Source organism: Podarcis filfolensis (assembly GCF_964270895.1).
Source record: "Podarcis filfolensis genome assembly, chromosome: 1".
Classification (NCBI taxonomy): domain Eukaryota; kingdom Metazoa; phylum Chordata; class Lepidosauria; order Squamata; family Lacertidae; genus Podarcis; species Podarcis filfolensis.
The window spans coordinates 95,993,980-96,013,481 of record NC_139604.1 but is presented as its reverse complement, the minus strand read 5'-3'; the positions used below and the strand labels follow the sequence as shown (position 1 = coordinate 96,013,481).

General features: G+C 45.2%; 1 protein-coding gene and 1 long non-coding RNA gene across 2 annotated transcripts in view; both read right to left on the bottom strand.

The window, feature by feature from the left end:
- Positions 1–19,441, bottom strand: part of LOC310762794 (formin-1-like) — a 43,992-nt gene extending 24,551 nt beyond the window's left edge. The window contains exon 1 of the mRNA XM_083614285.1: positions 19,328–19,441. The gene's annotated coding sequence lies outside the window, so the exon portion shown is untranslated. The remainder of the gene's footprint in view (positions 1–19,327) is intronic.
- LOC310767021 overlaps positions 1–19,502 on the bottom strand; it is a 962,895-nt gene that overhangs the window by 150,442 nt on the left and 792,951 nt on the right. The gene's annotated exons all lie outside the window — the stretch shown is intronic.

The following is a 19,502-nucleotide window of genomic DNA, read 5'->3' as shown; positions in this document are numbered from 1 at the left end:
TCTATTAAAAGTTGAGTGTTGCACCTAAGAGTGAATTCAGATGTGTTAGATTTGCTGATTATAATGTCAGAGCTTCCATCCAATTTTCTAATGTTCCTTTCATACTGCAAGACCTGCTGTGTTATGGAACAGTGGGTTTGGGGCTGATATAGACCCATGCTATGCTAAATTTTATTTACCCTAATGGGTATGGTGTGACACAATAAGTAAGGACCCATGGATGGTTCAGTCAAAGGTGACTATGGGGTTGTGGCGCTCATCTTGCTTCAGGCAGAGGGAGCCAGCGTTTGTCCACAGACAGCTTTCCAGGTCATGTGGCCAGCAGGACCACAGCAGGACTAAACCGCTTCTGGCGCAACAGAACACTGTGACGGAAACTAGAGTGCACAGAAACACCATTTACCTTCCCACTGCAGCAGTACTTATTTATCTACTTGCCCTGGCATCTTTTCAAACACCTGGGTTGGCAGGAGCTAGGACAGAGCAACAGGAGCTCACCCCGTCATGCGGATTCGAACTGCTGACCTTCCGATAGGCTAGCCCAAGAGGCTCAGTGGTTTAGACCACAGCGCCACCCACGTCCTCCTGTGACACGATATCATCACTGGACAACGTCACCACTACTAACCCCATGAAAACAGCAGGAAAGAACTGGTATACTGCCTCAAATCTCATCACTTTACTCCCATGATCTTCTGAGTTAAAGGGGCTGCAAATGGATTTTTTCTGGAAAATGTGCATTAAAAATGTGCTGTATTCCATTAGTTTTCTAGAAGTGGTTTTTACTCATATGAAACCTCAATTTTAATGCAGAAATTACCAGCTAGGGAAATGTCAGAAAAAATAGAACAAACTGCCATGTGAACGAAGCCCTAGCGAATGTTATTCTGAGAAGTCAAGCACTGGGTATCTCTGCTTTGTGCTCAAGAAGAGCACTTTATATGGAACTTTCCTAATACAGAGTTCTGTCCAACAAAGTTGTCCCATTGCAGGGGGTTGGACTAAATGGCCCTTGGGGTTCCTTTCATCTCTACATTTCTATGAACCTATTATCAGCGCAAGGACTTCTGCCAGCATAGGAGGACTTCCTCTCCCTGTGCTCTCCCAAATCTGTTCTAGATTGTTCCTCCAACTCTCTAGGGCAGTTTTTTTTTTGGGGGGGGGGGAGGTATAGAGATGGGAGGGAGAGGAAGTGCCTCTGTGCACATATAAATAGCATTTCTCCTAAGTGCTCAATGTTATTCATCCATATTAATATCACAGTCCACAAACTGTGAGGGGATACTGTATTCTTAAAGTAGGTTACCAAAGGCCACCCAGTGAGATCTTTGCATAAAACCAAATTGAAGAAGAAGAAGAAGAAGAAGAAGAAGAAGAAGAAGAAGAAGAAGAAAGAGCTTAAAATATATAAATTGGAAATTGGCATGACTTACAAAGCTTTTAAGATCAGTTTTATTTAGCACAGAAAACATTTCTTTCTAAATGTGGATTTCAACCAAAACATTTATTGCCTGTTTTTTGCTTTCCAATCTAGTTTGACATACTGTATTATATTGATAAGAGTATGATAGATGAGTGTGTACTAGCAGCACTGCGGAAGCTAGGGACACAGTGATTACATTATGGCTCTTTCTAATTTAATTTAACCATGCTACATGCATAATATGCTCAATTCCAGTTCCAGGTCATTTTGGCGTACACTGTTCAATATGCTCTTCTTTCTCGAGCAACAGCAAAAGCAACAGGCAATTGCTTTTACCATGTACAGTACTTATGAAACATCTGACGAGATCATACATCTCAATAGGATTTTGACAAATGTGATGCAAAAAGATCATGGTTTCCCTTTTTCCACAATTGTCAGTACTGCTAGTTCCCTGGAAAATGCCTTTGCTTTTCTTCCATATACAAAATTATCTAGATGCGTCTCTGTTTTTTACAACTGCCCAATTTTTCTGTGAAAGTAACAGGAATTTAGGAGCACATCCTTTTTAACTGATGCAGTACCTCATACAATCTGGCCAACAGATATCTGCACTACTTTAAGTGGGGAGCCTGTGGCTCTACAAGTGTTCTTGGACCACAGATCCCATCATCCCTGACCGCTGGCTGGGGCTCATGGGAGTAGGAGTCAAAGAGCATCAGAAATGCCACAGGAAGAGCTCTGTGCTAACTACTTAGACTGCACAATCTCCAATACAGCTTAAAGTCTAGCCACATACAACGCCACTGGAGTCGGACAATGTCCAAAATTAAAAGATGTGTAATAAAAATGTAAGTGTTATTTATAAGGCACATCTTGTGCCGAATGCTGAGCCTGTGTAGAAGCTTGACCAAATCACACGTTCTCAAGATGATTTCACGGTCTATAATATGGAAGCATACAGAAAAACAATTCTTCTCAATACTTAACCCGTGAAGGACAATGTGGCTAATTCTTGTTGCTTAGGCAGAACAACCAATCAGGGCTAGAGATTCTTGTGGAAACCAATAAGGCAATCAAGCATGTTCTTTTCCTAGAGTCTAATACTGCAACTGAAGAAAATTCCTTGCACAATCAATTATCTTCTTGTTGTTATATGATGCAGCACCCAGACCCCAAAACTGTTTCAAGGTACATAGGATAATTTATTCCTCTTGCCCTCCCCCAAATACTGATGTGCTTCCAGATGGGGTAGCACTAGAAGCTGTCATTCAGTGCTCTTCCACTGTAAACTACATACAGAATTACAATTGCTTTCCCACAATTGTAATTACAGGGTTACAGGGCTTTGTGTGTGTTTGTGTATGTGCTTATGTACATTCCACTACTTCCCTTTTTAATAATAATTTTAATTAATTTTAACATATAAATTATAATACATACCACAAAACTTCACCACTTATACAATTTTTTTTTTTGGACTTCCATCAGCACCTCTGATGATCCACCATTTTAACCACTTCTTATGCATTTCTTAAATTCATATTGCCTTTAATTATCTTAACTAACTAACCATCCTTCCCTTTATCCATTTTTGCAATAGTTCCAATAATTCACCTCACAAAACTTCTTGCAAACCTACAAACCACTATTTTCCATCCACACTACTGAGGGAGACACAGCTGTGTGGGTATGGAAGAGGCAGTTCCCCTGACCATACTGGGTTTTTTGGGTTGTTTTTTTAAATCAATTTGATCAAATTTCAAAAATTATACCAATGTAGTTTTATTTAGGCTCTCTTGTCCACTTGATTTAAATGTTTTGGGGGGTGTTGTTTTTTGTTGTTGTTGTTTTTGAAGTCTGGATCCAACCTATTATGTTTGTCTACTCTCTTACATAAACTTACTTGAAATTTATTTAATTATGCATTAAAGCTCTAATGATGCTGGGAGAAGATATTTTATCTGGAGACACCTACTATTATCCTCTCTTTATTTAAAAATATTTATAAACCGCCTTCCCACAAGACAGCATCAAAATAACGAACACGTATGAAACAGCCTTCAAGCTGACATGCAAAATAAAACAATTTGCCAAAAATAAAAACAGAAGAGGTGCCAAGCATTTTTCTTCAAGGAGGCTTTTCCATAGACTGGGTGTCCCCCTGATAACTACCTACCTAGGTTCCATAAGTGAGGAGGTCCAGAGCAGAGCCTCATAACAAGCCTTCAAAATCCTTCAAAAACTTTAGCTCAGTGGTTCCCAAACTTCCCTCTCCATACACATAAACCACTTGAAAATTCCATAAGGTCTTAGTGGACCGCTTACTAATATTCTTCTGTCTGATGTGGCCATTGTGCTAGATGTTATATGATTTTTAACTGCATTTTTATTTCTTCTTTTATTTCCAACATTACATTTTATTTATTTTATTTTATTTATTTTATTTAATGCAATTTAATTCCATAGAATTTAAACTATATGTACTGTTTACAGACATGACACAAACCACCGGAATGAAACTAGTGAACCACTGGTTTGGCACCACAGTTTGGTGGTCTTGCTTTAGTGTTTGGTCATTCTAGGCTTTATAGGTCAACACCAGTGATCTGGAGAGAAAAAATGGGTAAAAGAGAAGAAGTGTTGGCATTTGAGAGGAAATGCTGTTCTATCACTTTTCCTTTCTTTTGACCAGAATCATTATGGCTCTGGTCAGATGTTACTTTTTAAATGTGGTTTTGGGGGAAGTGGGTGTCAGGCTTTTGGATAATACTACGTTGTTCTCATTCACTCTCTTCCCAGCCAACTGCTGGTCTAAGCTTACATCAAAGGATTCCTAGTTTTAATTATTAGAGCAGAACTGTTCAAGGAAGAAGAAATAAAACTTGGCAACCTCTATCAGAGATCAAAACGGAGCTCTATGCATGCAAAATGCTATATACTTCCACTATGAGCAGCAAAGCAGACAAGTTGATTTGTGAACCTTGCCCAGCTCATATAAAGCGTCAAAGGGATGACTCAGAACATAAGGCTGGAGATCACCAAGATAAGCCACAATGAATCTGTGTAGCGTCTCAAGTACAGGAAGGATGGTTTTGGAATACAGAAGCAAAATGAAGCAGAGGGTCATGAAAAGCACTGAAAAAGTACAGTGGTACCTCTGGTTAAGAACTTAATTCGTTCTGGAGGTCTGTTCTTAACCTGAAACTGTTCTTAACCTGAGGTACCGCTTTAGCTAATGGGGCCTCCTGCTGCTGCCGTGCCGCCGCCGTACGATTTCTGTTCTCATCCTGAAGCAAAGTTCTTAACCCAAGGTACTATTTCTGGGTTAGCAGAGTCTGTAACCTGAAGCGTATGTAACCTGAAGCGTATGTAACCTGAGGTACCACTGTAGTAAGGTTTTTATTCATAGTATTAAAAGGCCAGTATTTTCTAGCTGGTAAAACAGTAATACGTTTCGCATGCAGACTATAAAAAAACTGTTCAAATACTTTAAGACACATCTTCGGATAAAAATCAGTTTCCCATCTTCCTTTATGGTGTACCATGATGACTACAGTGGTACCTTGGGTTACATATGCTTCAGGTTACATACGCTTAAGGTTACATACTCCGCTAACCCCGAGGTTAAGAACTTTGCTTCAGGATGAGAACAGAAATTGTGCTCCGGTGGCGCGGTGGCAGTGGGAGGCCCCATTAGCTAAAGTGGTGCTTCAGGTTAAGAACAGTTTCAGGTTAAGAACGGACCTCCGGAATGAATTAAGTACTTAACCCGAGGTACCACTGTATATGAAGATGAAGCAGTAACATTTCAATAGAAGGAATGCATTAAATACTCAAGTTTTTGGCAAAAGGTTAGCAATCATACCACATGGTAAACAGCTGGCATAAAACCTACACTATTTTGGAAAAGCAACAACATTACTGGCCAAATTCTTATAAATACTACTTAGATTATGTTGTTTCAATGAAGACAATAGTAACCTGCATTCCCACCCACCCCCTTTAACTCCATTTTTGGTTACAAAGTTTTGTGTGTGTTAAGGATCAATTGTGCATTGGTTGTTTGCATGTTGCTTTTTACAAGGATACCATCTAGTAATCTATGGCTAGCCTTATGCATGATGCCACAGTCTTTGCTAATACAATTAATTGTATTGACCCTGAGGTCATGACCCAATGGTGCATGTTTAAATTAGCAAAACTTGTTTAGCTTTTTAGTGCCTGTTCATTCTGCAGAATCTCTTTTAAGTTAGCGATCTGAAGCCACTGCTCAGTTCAGCTGCTTGCTGTTTAAATTACAATGTTTGAGATTGGTGCAATCATCTTCCATACTTTGAAAAAACACTGTTCTTGCTGTACATATTCCCTTTGTACAAGACTCTCAGCTGAAACATAATTTCTGATCAGGAGGGCTTATGGCTCAAGCCCCATCATATCTGATTCCAGTGGCATTTGACCTTCTAATATCTGGAGATGGCCGTCTGTCATGGATGCTTTAGTTGAGATTTCTATATTGCAGGGGGTTGGACTAGATGACCCTCGGGGTCCCTTCCAACTCTACAATTCTTTGATTCTATGAGTCTGACAGTATCTACGTTAGAAGATCTTGGTCAAAACAGTAATGCCAAACAGACACACCCTTATAATAAAAAGTGCTTTTCTGGTCATACCTTACTGAAAGACTAGGCAGAAGAGACTTTCAAACCACCTAGCAGTTCTTCAAAATGGGGGTATTTAGAAATGGCTATTTCTAAATGCCTAAGTGCTTATTTAAAATGTCATTGAGATTTATTCCGAAATGAGGCTATGCTGCTTGGGAGAGCACCAGATTGGTGAAGGGCTGCATTAGATGAATAACACGCCCTTCACTGTGTATAGCATCACATCTGCTCTATTTAAGCAAAACAGAAAGCTTTTCTCAAAACAAAACAAAACTCAATAACCCAAGGCTTGATATTATAAAAGATATTACAGCAAAATACATCTACCTACTCTAAACTGCAGGCCCAGAAGCATGGGTAAGATTCAGCTGATCTCAAAGTCCAAAGGGAAAAAAATAAAAAAATTAATTGCAGGCAGAAGGAAACGCCAATAGCCTCGGGATATAGAGGTCTGACACGGAATAGCTATTTAAGAGAAGGGTTCTCCCCCCACCCTCCTCCAAGTTAACAAGCCATACAAAGGGCACATTATAGAAATCATGTTCTAACAGCTTATGGATGCCTGTGTTTACAGATTCCCAGGCAGAACAAGCTGCAGGTTCAAGGGCGCCTATGGCAAAATGTCCTTCCAAGGCCCCTCCTTCATCACACTCCTCTCCCTGCCTTACTTAAACAGTGGGCACCAAACCTTTTAACCAGCACTGGTGGCTCCCAATGGAAATTCCACAATGCTCCTGATGTAGCAGAGCAACACCACATCAGGGACACGTGGGGAATCTGAATGGTGGCTCTTGACTCAGTTGTAAAGCACTGGAAGGGATACTTGTTCGTAGCGATCACAGCACCATTTCTGGAAGTGTAAACTAAGGGCTTCTTTCAGTGCAAAGCCTGCATCAAGATTTCATTATTATAAGCTGATACAGTGGTACCTCTGGTTAAGTACTTAATTCGTTCCGGAGGTCTGTACTTAACCTGAAACTGTTCTTAACCTGAAGCACCACTTTAGCTAATGGGGCCTTCTGCTGCTGCCGTGCTGCCGGAGCACAATTTCTGTTCTCATCCTGAAGCAAAGTTCTTAACCTGAAGCACTATTTCTGGGTTAGCGGAGTCTGTAACCTGAAGCATATGTAACCTGAAGCGTATGTAACCTGAGGTACCACTGTATTAATAAACGAATGCATTGTAGCTTGCCAGCCACAGTCATTTTGTGTTGATGATGCGTGCTAGTCAGTTCTGCTTGCTCAGTGCAATGAAAGAACCGGTGCTGCGTTGAAATGCCTCTGAATGCCAGTAGCTAGGAATCACAAGTGATGTTGCACTCAGATCCTGTTTGCGGGACTTCCCATAGGCATCTGGTTGGTCACTGTGAGAGCAGAAAGCTGTACCAGATGGGCAACTGGCCTGATCCAGCAGAGCCCTTCTTATGTCTTTCTAAAATCTGTTGTCTAATTTTTTCAGTGTCTGCCCCTGCCAGCCCTGTGAAAGGGGCTTTCATTTTTCTGCCTCATTTCCAGGACACTTTAGAATTTGATCAGAATTTCAATGGGTTGGGAACCTTGAGAAGTTATTCTTGCAATGTGGCTGGGGGAAGTGTGTACATTTTTAAAAGAATTTTTTATAGTACCCATTTCTTCGGCACTCTGCAGCCTCCCTAGATGTCGATGGTTCCTGATCTAATAAAAAGCCCTACAGGAGGAATGGCCTCATGATGGTTTTCCCTGGGCATTAATGGGTGTTCTGGCTGCAGAGTGCGGACCACTAATGAGGTGATTTGACAAATGAAAGTAAGTTCCCTCACAAACACCCCTCAGCGAACTCAAAAATAAGGTATGTACAAAAAAAACCCCAAACCTGCACCCCACCCTTGAGAATTTCATTTTTTTCTCTTTTGAAAATTTTTGAATACCATTTCTTTTCTGATTAATTTGTGGGGGATGGTTGTTAATACATGGGAGAATTTTTCAGCACAGCATTTTAAGCAAACTAAAGTATCCAAAACATTTATTCAAGTAAGGGACTGCGTCTATAATATCAATTCTAGAATTCCTAGAGCTGTTGCTTTCAAACTTTCCTCTTCAGGGAGCTTTTTCCTCATCAAATCATCTGTCAACAAACCTTGTACAGGGCAAAAGAGTCTGAAACACATTCTGCAATGGCACAAAGCGGCACTGATCAGGCCTGTTGGGCACAACCAATGCTGTGTGCCCATCACATGTGCACCCTAGTACACACCCAATATCCCCCTGCAGGCATGTTATGGAGGAACATGGGTAGCAGTGAGCAAGTTCTCTTTCAGGGATGTTCTCTACCATGGCTAATCTTATCACTGAGGAAAGCCTCTGAAAAACTGCAAGGTTCCCTGAAAAATAGTGTCCACGCAATAATATTTTAGATTTGAAATTAGTAGACATTGTGGCATTAACATGACATCATTCTTCTACATTCAGTTGTTACTGTTTCTCCATATGGGAATTTTCATTTTATTATTTCCAGCTTCTCGGTCATTCTTAAAGCCTATTAGGAGGCTACAGATGGTATCTTCAGGGGGTGGGGGTGGAGAGAAGAGCCCTCATCCCAAGACTGGGAAGTAGTAGCTGTGTTTTGTTTTGCAAACACAATACACTGTACTAGTTTCAACCTCTGAAACTTCACACCTCTGCAAATTTTTTACTCAAAATAATTCTGTGAATGAAGCTGAGAGGTGTTGATTGGCCTGTGGTCAGCCAGTCAGCTTTGTGGTTGTATAGGGAATTGAACCCAGATATTTATACTCCAAGTCCAGCTTTCTAACCACAACACCATGCTGGTTCAAGCTCAACTGAGGCCACCCATTTCACCTTCTTCTATACCAATCCTCACAAGGGCAGGGGAATTGATATAAAGAGGCAGTTTCACTGGCTTACACTCCTCAAGGAGGGCAATGTGTCACATCGATCTTTGATTTGTTCTACCTTTTTCATTTTCTGAGTGAAATATTTGTAACTTGCTCTCAGCATTTCAGAGATGGAAATCTTAAAAATCCAGATGCATTTAAATAAGAGATCATAAACAAGTTTTGCATTTGCACAGTAAATTATGAAACAGCATAGCTTATTATAAAAAAGTACTTCTAATTATCTAATACATCAATTACTGATTTCCCGCCCTCCAAAGAATACTTTTTAGTTAAGGAAGGGAGTACGTTTTTGACTGGAAATCCTCCCCCCAATGTACTAAGTATCACAGCTTAACTAACCATCAAAAGTAACTTTAAAAAATAAATAGTGGGAGCATTGACTTAGTTGCTTTGAAAGAGGGTTTATTCATATCAATATCTGATAACAACATTGTTAACAAATATCTGGAAGATGTGTTAAAAGCACTACATTCTTGTAACCGGCTGCGCTGAAGAGAATACGTGTGTCTGCTATTGATTTTTACACAGATCTAGGCAAATTATTGTGACATACAAATGCAATTAGCAAGAAGCCTAAAGCCAATAGCTCTACATCATCAGGGATAATGAATTGTAGCAGTCTGAAGGCGCTAACCAAAAATGTAGCACTCTAATAACACAAACAGCTTCTGTGGTGCTGGTTATATCAAGCTAGTCAGAAAGGAAAACTCAGGTGGGAAGCCTTAAAAAAAACCTACCGTACTTGGCCAAACATTGCTATTATGATCATCAGGTCCCAAGGCAGGTTACATCAATTTAAAAATCTGTAGTAAAAACAGCTGAAAACCAATTCCAGTCACAGGAATAGGGTGTGTCTTTGAAATATACTCAGAGTCGCAAAGTGATTTCATGCTCTTTATTCAGCTCATAGTGGTGAGGAGGAATGAATGAAAGTCCCCTCAAGGTATCTGCTTTATATACATTATTTACACAATGGGCTGCACATGATTGGCTAATTCCGGAATTCTACTGTAAGCCAATCAGGTTGTGGATTCACTTCTATCTGGAGCATGATTGGGTGGTTCCTGCCAACCAATCATATTGCTGCATTGTTCTAGGACCAATCTGACTGCTGCATTCTGAATCCTATTGTTCTAGGACCAATCAGACTGCTGCAGTTTGGATCCTATTCAACTCAGTACATAACACCCCTCCCCTCTAAGTTCCAGTCCTGCCCGGGAGGTCGCATTCATAGTCCTCGAGGTACGCCGGTGGCCTACGTGTGCGTTGCGGCCTGGGGTGTTCCCTGGTCCGGGGTTCAGGTTCTGGCTCATGTTCCAAGGATGCTGGCTGTGATGGGCCTGTCTGGTCTGGTGCAACCGGCTCGCTCAGTCGTGGTTCTGGTTCCGGTGTCCTTTTGGCTTCGCGGGTCCTCTCTGTATTTACTGATTCTGCCTCTCCTGCTGGCCCCTCCTGCTCTATGGGCCTCACTGCCCCTCTGTTCCCTTGGGACTCCTCTGACCTTTCCTCCTCCTGGTTTTCTCCCGGGAATCGTCGCCGTATCTGGTCGCAGTGGCGGCGCCAGCATTGCCCCCCATCCGTTAGCACCTCGTACGACACGGGACCAGTGACCCTGGTGACTGTGGCGGGTACCCATGCTGGGCCTGCCCCAAAATTCTTTGCGTACACTGGGTCCTGGGCCTCGAAGGTCCGGGGGTTCCTGCCTTCCCCCACCACTACCTCATCCTGAGCTCTATCGGGGTGAAGGCGGTCCAATCTGATTGCAAGGCGCCGACCCATTAGTAGTTCAGCGGGGCTCCGGCCAGTCGTTGAGCTGGGGGTGCTGTGTTGTGCTAGGAGGAATGTGGCAAGGCGGTACTCCCAATCCCCTTGCGTCATGCGGCGAAGGGTGTCCTTGGTGGTCCGCACCATGCGTTCTGCTTGGCCATTGGTGGCAGGGTGGAATGGCGCCGAACGGATGTGGCGGATGGCGTTCCGCGCTGTGAAGGTTTGGAATTCTCCTGACGTAAATGCAGTCCCGTTGTCTGAGACGAGAGTGTCAGGGAGCCCGTGGGTTGCAAACAGCCTGCGTAGTACCCGGATGGCTGCGGACGTAGAAGTGGACGGTACCAGTGCGACTTCCAGCCATTTGGTGTAGGAGTCCACCACTATGAAGAATGTTTTCCCCTGAAAGGGGCCAGCGAAGTCCACATGCAGGCGTGACCATGGTGCTCGGGCGGACTCCCAGGACTGGACTGGGGCCCTTGGGGGATCTGGGCGGGATTCTTGGCAGGCCTGGCAGTGTTTGACCCAGGCCTCTATCTCTCCGTCGATCCCCGGCCACCACACATAACTCCTGGCAAGGGCCTTCATTCTTACTACCCCTGGGTGTGTCTCATGTAGGGCTGTGAGGACCCTTTTGCGGAGGGGCTGGGGAACAACGACCCTGCTTCCCCATAACAGGCACCCCTTGTGGGCCGACAGTTCATGTTTGCGGGTTGTGTAGCCGGCGAATTCTGGCCCGGGGCTGCTGCTGGGCCATCCCCTCCACACCCAGTCCAGGACGCGGGAGATGACCCTATCTTTCTTGGAATGGTGTGCAACTTCTTGTGCCTGAATGGGGCGGTCGGGAAGCAGCTCCAGGCTCATAACCTCTTGTGCAGGTGCTGGGTCGGGGCCTGTTTCCGGTAGTGGTAGCCTGCTGAGGGCGTCCGCATGGCCCATCGCCTTCCCAGGGCGGTGAATCAGTGCATACTGGTAGCTGGCAAGGAAAATTGACCACCTGAGGACACGAGGAGACAGCACTTGGGGGGTCTGCTTTTCGGAGGCAAACAAGCCAAGCAAGGGCTTGTGGTCAGTCACCACGGTGAAGGGCCGCCCGTACAAGAAATCATGGAATTTTTTTACTCCCTTCACGATTGCCAGACCCTCCTTGTCGATTTGTGAGTAGTTCCGCTCGGTTGCGTTGAGTGTCTGGGAAAAGTATGCCACCGGTACCTCTCTTCCATCCGGGAGTTGGTGTCCCAGGACAGCGCCAATGCCATAGGGTGAGGCGTCGCATGCTAGCACCACCGGCAGCCTCTCGTCGAAGTGTGCCAAGACCGAGTTTGAGACAAGCAAGTCCTTGACTGCCTGGAATGCGGCCTCCTGGCGCTGGCCCCACACCCAAGGGGCCCGCTTGTCCAGGAGTCTGTGTAGGGGCTCCGCTACCGCCGCCTTGTGGGGAAGGAAGGAATGGTAAAAGTTCAATAGTCCCAAGAAGGCCTGAAGTTCAGTCTTGTTCTTGGGCGCTGGGGCATCACAAATGGCCCGTACCTTGTCCCCAGTCGGGTGGACCCCTTCTGCGTCCACCATAAATCCCAGAAAGTCCACCTGAGGCACTCCTAGTAGACATTTTTCCCGCTTCACCTTGAGACCCGCCGTCTGGAAACGGTGCAGAACGGTGCGGAGGCGGTCCTCAAACTCCTCTGGTGTGGGCCCGGCAATCAACACATCATCGAAGAAGGGGGTGACGCCAGGAATCCCTTTAAGGAGAGAGTCCATTAGATTCTGGAATATGCCTGGTGCCACGCTGACACCGAATTGCAGCCGCTTTACCCTGAACGCTCCTCTGTGCGTCACAATCGTCTGTGCCTCTGCTGTGGCCTCATCTACTGGCAGTTGTTGATATGCTTGGGCCAAGTCCAGCTTGCCAAAAATTTTCGACCCAGCCAGGGTGGCAAGGACATGGCTGACCACTGGCACTGGGTATGCATGGGCCGTGAGGGCCTTGTTTATGGTACATTTGTAGTCTGCGCAGATGCGGACCGAACCATTCGGCTTGACGGGTGTGACGATTGGGGTTTCCCAGGGGGCATTAGGCACCGGCTCCAGCACGCCTTGCTCCACGAGTCGGTCCAATTCCTCGTCTATACGGGGTTTCAGGGCGAACGGGACCCGGCGGGCCTTGAGCCTGACTGGTCGTACTGCGGGGTCAAGCTGTAGAGCAATGGGGGGGCCCGTATACTGTCCCAATTTCCCATCAAAAACCCCCGGAAATTCCTTGCATATGGCGTCCACGTCCACTTGTAAGCTCGTGTGGTTCACCCCGGTGACGGCTAGCCCCAGTGGTCCAAACCATGCCAATCCCAGTAAGCTAATGTAGGGGCCCTTGACCACAAGCAAGTCCAGTTGCCGCGTCCGCCCTCGGTATTGCACCCTGAAGGTCCCCACCCCCATTGTGGGGACCTTACGTTTCTGGAAGTCCCGGAGGGTGAATGGGGCCGGCCTGAGTTTGGGACCCCCAGTAGGACACAGTTTCCTTAAGGTCCTTGCCGAGATTATGGATAGAGTTGAACCCGTGTCAAGCTCCATGCGGCATGGGGCCCCCTCTATCTGTACCTCTACATAAATTTTCTCTACGTTGGGGTGGGGCAACTGGTATACCTGGAAGTCCGTGAGCTCCGTCGAGTTGCCTTGGTGTGTTGGGCCCCGGGACCTGGGGCTCTTGGATTGGTCATCTGATGCCTGGCGTCGGGTGGGCCGAGCTCGACACACCCGGGCGATGTGTCCCAATTTTCTGCACTGCCTGCACTCTGCGTTGCGGAAACGGCAGGTCCTCCTCTCGTGACTTTCTCCACAGCTTGCGCAGTTCCCTGCTTCTCGTCGAGGCAGCTGTGGTATGTGGGCTGCTTGAGTGCGCTGCTGTACTCGGCGCACCTCCTCCCTGTTGGATCCTGAGTCGTCGGTGAGGTCTTCGTGGTGGACCCTCGGTTGGGACGGCTGGCTCGGCCGTGCCTCTTGCGTCGACCTCTCGGCAGCTTCCGTTGCCAGGGCCTCCTCCAGAGCGACCTGGAACGTTAGGTCCTTCTTAGCGTAGAGGCGTCGTTGCAGCTTCTCATCCTTCAGGCCACCGACGAGGCGGTCACGAAGCATGTTCTCCAGCTCTGAGAAGTTGCAGAACCGGGCAGCTTGGCGGAGAGAGGTCACAAACCCAGTTATGGTTTCCCCAGGGGCTTGCCGCTTAGCATAGAAGGCATTTCGACGAGCCACCACAGAGGGCTGTGGCGAAAAGTGCCCCTTCAGCTGTTCCATTATTGTTTTGTATGGAACAGTAGCGACGTCTTCGGGTGCAAGGAGAGCCCGGGCGATTTCAAACGTCTCCTCTCCGCAGACGCTGAAGAATATCGCCCTCTTCTTGGCGTCTTCTTCATCGGTGACCCCTTTGGCTTCTAGGAGGAAGGTGAAACGGGAGGCATACGCTTCCCAGTCTCCAGATGCTGGGTTGAACGGCGAGAAGCTGCTGTCGGTTGCCATTCTGAGTTCCTTGTGTCCCGGAGCTGAAGCCTGGATACACGGTGCGAGGCAGCGGTGCGGCAGGTGGCGGTGCTGCGGTGCTGTGTGTGGCAGTCAGCTCAGCGGGATCCCACCTTCGTCGCCAGTGAAATATACTCAGAGTCGCAAAGTGATTTCATGCTCTTTATTCAGCTCATAGTGGTGAGGAGGAATGAATGAAAGTCCCCTCAAGGTATCTGCTTTATATACATTATTTACACAATGGGCTGCACATGATTGGCTAATTCCGGAATTCTACTGTAAGCCAATCAGGTTGTGGATTCACTTCTATCTGGAGCATGATTGGGTGGTTCCTGCCAACCAATCATATTGCTGCATTGTTCTAGGACCAATCTGACTGCTGCATTCTGAATCCTATTGTTCTAGGACCAATCAGACTGCTGCAGTTTGGATCCTATTCAACTCAGTACATAACAGTCTTGAAAACACACATCTCAGGTATCAAAAGCCAAGGTAAAGAGGTATGTATCCAGCATTTGCCAAAAGCTGTACAGTTGTACCTCGGCTCTTGAATGCCTTGGAAGTCGAACGTTCTGGCTCCCACACGATCGAAAACCGGAAGTGAGTGTTCCGGTTTTCAAATGTTCTTTTGGAAGTCGAACATCTGGCGGTGCTTCTGTGGCTTCTGATTGGCTGCAGGAAGCTCCTGCAGCCAACCAGAAGCCACGCCTTGGAGGTCGAACGTTTTGGAAGTCGAATGGACTTCCGGAACGGATTCTGTTCAGCTTCCAAGGTATGACTATATATGGAAGGTGCCAGACACACCTCTATGAGGAGGGAATTTAACAATTTATAGACTGCCACATAAAATGCTCTCTCCTGAGCCACCATCACTCCAAACCTCAGAGGACAGTGAAACTACCAAGAGGGCCTCCTCTTAACACCTGAGAGGGTCTGTAGCTACAAAGGGCGGGGCTTTCTCAGATATTATACTAGCATGAGGCTCTCTCAGATATTATACTAGCATGAGCCTGGAAATGAACAGGCCAGCAATGCAGCTATTTAGAACTGGGGTTATAGGAGTTCTAAAGAAAACCTCAGTCAGTAATCTGGCTGCTGCATTTTGGACCAGCGGAAGTTTCAAAGTTGTCTTCAAGGGCAGCCCCACATGGAGCACATTGCAATAATCCAATCTGGAAATTACCAGAGCATGGAGTACCATGGCCAAGTCATATCTGTCCAAAAATCTGGAACTCTTTGGGTAAGAATAAATAATTATGTTACAGGACCCCATGGACAGCATGAATTTCAAATAAAGTATGGTAAGTGTTAGTGCAGTTTGACTGCTACGTTGGAAGTCAGGTGAAACAACTACACCATGAAGTCTTTGTGTATATGTATGTACACAGGTATCTATCAAAGGATGTATGACTTCACAAGACTACCCACCCCATACTTCAAACCCTGCTTTGCTATTCTGAGGAGGGCTTGTTGCTATTTTTAAAAAGCTTGGGAGAGGCAAATTTGACATGAGGCAATATTTGCTACTAGTCAAATATAGCTATTTGAATGGATAGCTGCTCTTATCAACAGATTTTAAAATGATGCTGCTATCTAATTCTGTGGGCTTTATGATGTTTTGATATTTTGGGACATTTTATTGTACTGTTTCTATTTCAAGTGTATAAAATTTATTGTTTACATTATAGTGTTTAATTTTGGTGTTGGCTTTTTGCAAAATGCTTTGTGATTTTTTTTTTCCTTTATGAAAAGCAGTACACAAATTACTGAATGAACGAATGAATGAATGAATGAATGCGAGAACCTCAGACCCATTCAGGAGGGCATCTTATCCCAATTTCCCAACAGTTGGCAATGTCATGGGAGAAGCTGCAGTATTCCCCCCCCCCCCCCGGTGTGATCCAAGGCTTCTTAAATTAATTTTGTGGTGTGTCACAGAATGGCTCTGCAGTAGATTGCACACTGCCAAACTAATATGAACAGTGAATCTTAGAGATCCCCAAGACCTACTGCAGGAGGAGATTGACAGTCCTGGGCCAGATAAACCATTACAGCAGCATATCTAATACACAGTCTTCCTAGTTCATTTGAATGATTCAGGTCTACTGCAAAACAGATGGGAAGTGGGTTGCACCCTTTGGCACATTAAAAAATGCACAGCATTGAGAAGTATAATCACCTAACTGGGCTGCCAAGGGTATTTTGTAAGCATGAGAAATCTTTCACCTTTCCGTACAAGATGGCACATACCATCACAAGTGGGCAGGCTTGTATCGGAGAAGGGGAACCATCAGGACTGGGCCTAAACAAATTAGGAGTTTAAAGGTCATCACCAGCACTTTCAAGGGAGAAAAATCTGTGTTTCTCACATTTTCACCCCAGGCAAAGTTCTGCACATACATGTGTTGTGGATGGTTCAATTCATACCAAGGAAGATGGCAGAACAAATGAAGATTCTGGCATTCTTTTAGAATGAATACATATCAATCTGGGATACTAGTTTTGAAATCGTACTTGGCAATGTATTCCATGCTTGGACAGCAATGATGGGGGCAAATAGGAACTGAATTCTTCCTTAAGCTTCTCCTTGGGGTTCTTGGTCCAGCCTTCCCTCTTGTCCATGCTGCTAGTGGGATAGGCCAGCAGGCTCCACCACAGACCAGGTGCATTCATTAGAGCTCCTGTATGCACAAGGGCAGTGGTGGGAAACCTAGAGGCCTTCCAATTTGGCCTGTGAGGCTATCTTGACTAAGCCACACCCACCTGCCACACACTTCATGTCATATATACGATATCAGGTGGGGTTGTGGGCACTGCCAATCTGAGCTTCCATGGGGCTCCACATGACTTGATGATCATAAGGGCTTGCAAGGGCCTTGTGCACAGCGCTTGACAGCACTCGACAAACATTGCTAGCACCTTATGGAGTGTACCCATGTGGTTTCATTTCAAATCACCACGCAGGGGAAAACAGGACACCTGATGTCATTGTGACATCAGTTGATTGACAAGCAGACGGTCCCCCCACCATCAAACTTGATCATCCAAAAAGACCTTCCGAGTGTTGCAGCCTGAGTATCTGTATCTACAAAAATAGCTAACAATGGGAGTACTGTATCACTCTACAAGGCGACTCACTTCAAACTCGACATTGCTATTTTGCGGGTGGATTATCACGGTTTTTAAAAAGCTTGGGAGTGGTAAATTTGACATGCAGATGAGTAGGAGAGGGAGGCAAATTTGGCAAGAAGAAGAGTGGGAGAGGGAAGTGCTCAACTTCATCCTGGTCCACACATTTTCCACTTCAAATCCCTCCCCATCCCCTAATCTTTTCCCCAATGTGTGTTTCCTTTTCTTTTTGATCCCCATGGGACAGGGGAAGTAACCTGTGAGTCATCTGAAGCAGAAAAAATTGTAAGTAGGTAAAGTTTTAAGCATCCACCCTTCCTCAATTCCTTCTTCATTCACTTGCTCTACAATATATTTTGGTTTAACTTTTGAATTTCCTAAATATGCTAGATATCTGAATACTTTGATGATCCTCAAGTATCACCATCTCTTTTTCTAGGGACAGATTTAACTGTCCCCCTTCCACAATATGGGAAAGGCGTTATCAAAGTAGTTGAAACTTTGGGCCAGGACTTTTTTGAATGCAATCTTAATAGAGAAGAATATAACAAATTTAAGTTATAAATTAATCTTCCTTGGCTAGTACAAACAAGTTAATAACAGATTTAGTGGCCATGTTCCTCTTCTTTACTCAAGTGCATCATGAGATGATACTTTCAATTCAACTGCAATTTGTATCTCATATTTTTATTTTTGTATCATATTGTATTTTAAATAAGTATTTGTTTTAACGACCATGCTTTTTAGCTACGTATGTCTGTTTTAGCAGGTCTGTCTGTTGCGATATACTAAATGATAGATTTACTTCTTCATTCCAAATTCTTCCCCAAACCCAAACAGCTGCTTTCCTTTTCTTACAAAAATGTACTGGGGCTCTAATAAGTGCATTTGTTCATAACATCTAATTAGCACCTGCCCTTCTCTACTTACTGATGTGACATTTTTGACGCTCTACATTTTAGGATGCTTTGTTCTGTGAGGCACCTCAGTCTGTTGCTCCACCTTCAACTCTAACCACAGAAGGATGCCACATCATCCCCAGTGTTTATATGTTTTTTGGCAAAATCAATAAAGTATAAATGAGCCGGAGATAATCTTGACATACAGCAAGAGAGGCAAAACCAGGAACGCAGTTGCACATGATTCTTCCATCGATGCTCTTTTCACTAGACTGTCTAAAAAGTCCCTTTCCTTATGCTGACTTGCATGGTAGCAAGTACTTTGAACTTGGTTAGACTGGAAAGGGAGAAAAGCAGATATTGATATCTACCTGCCTCTAGTGTATGCACCTCAAAAAATAATAATTCACCAAGTTTCCCCCCCTTCAACTAGTTATTTGCGTGTGATGCTCTATTACACCCAGGGACATGCAAATACTGCCATTCAAAGCAGGGCTGGTCTGCTGCCTGTTTCCCAGTGTGGCTCCCGTAGCACCTTGAGTGTTAATAGACTGCTGGAGAGACTGTAAACATTAATCATGTGCTTTCCGCTCTCTAGCCCACCTAGAGCACGAAGGGGATCCGCAGCCGCTTTAGGGAAGGCAAACTGTGTGCAGCTACCTCTTGCCCTCTTCGGGTCCCGCGCTCGGCCAGGCTAGAGCTACAGTGGCAAGGAGGGGAGCCCCTTGTGCAGTTGTAATTGGTGATCCAGAAAGCCACATCATGCATTAGGAAATGCGGTTAATAAGAGCTGCAGGAGAAAAGCGGCGTGATGCAGGAAGGACAGGCGATGGCAGATGTTTGCACTGGGGGGAAAGAAAGGTGCTGACCGTACGGATTTCATCTCTTCCCTGGAGCTGAATGTCGATTTTTGGGGAGGGGAGCAAAGTCTGCTTCCTTCCCTCCAGAGGGTTATCCATATCTTGGCAAGAGGCGACACTGCAGGGAACTTGGGAAGAGAGAGTTACCCCCACAAACAGACAAATAAAGGGTTGTTATTTACCTTGTGAGAAGTGCAGCCCGCTCCTGGGCTCAGCTATTGCCGCAGGTGCAGAGGAAAAGAGAGGATGCCCAGTCCTGCTTCTGCGGCTGCCTTCTGCTAAACTCACATCCCCCGCCCGCCCTTGGCCCCCAGGCAGTCGCTGCTGCTGCTGCTGCTGCTGCTGCTGCCTCACATT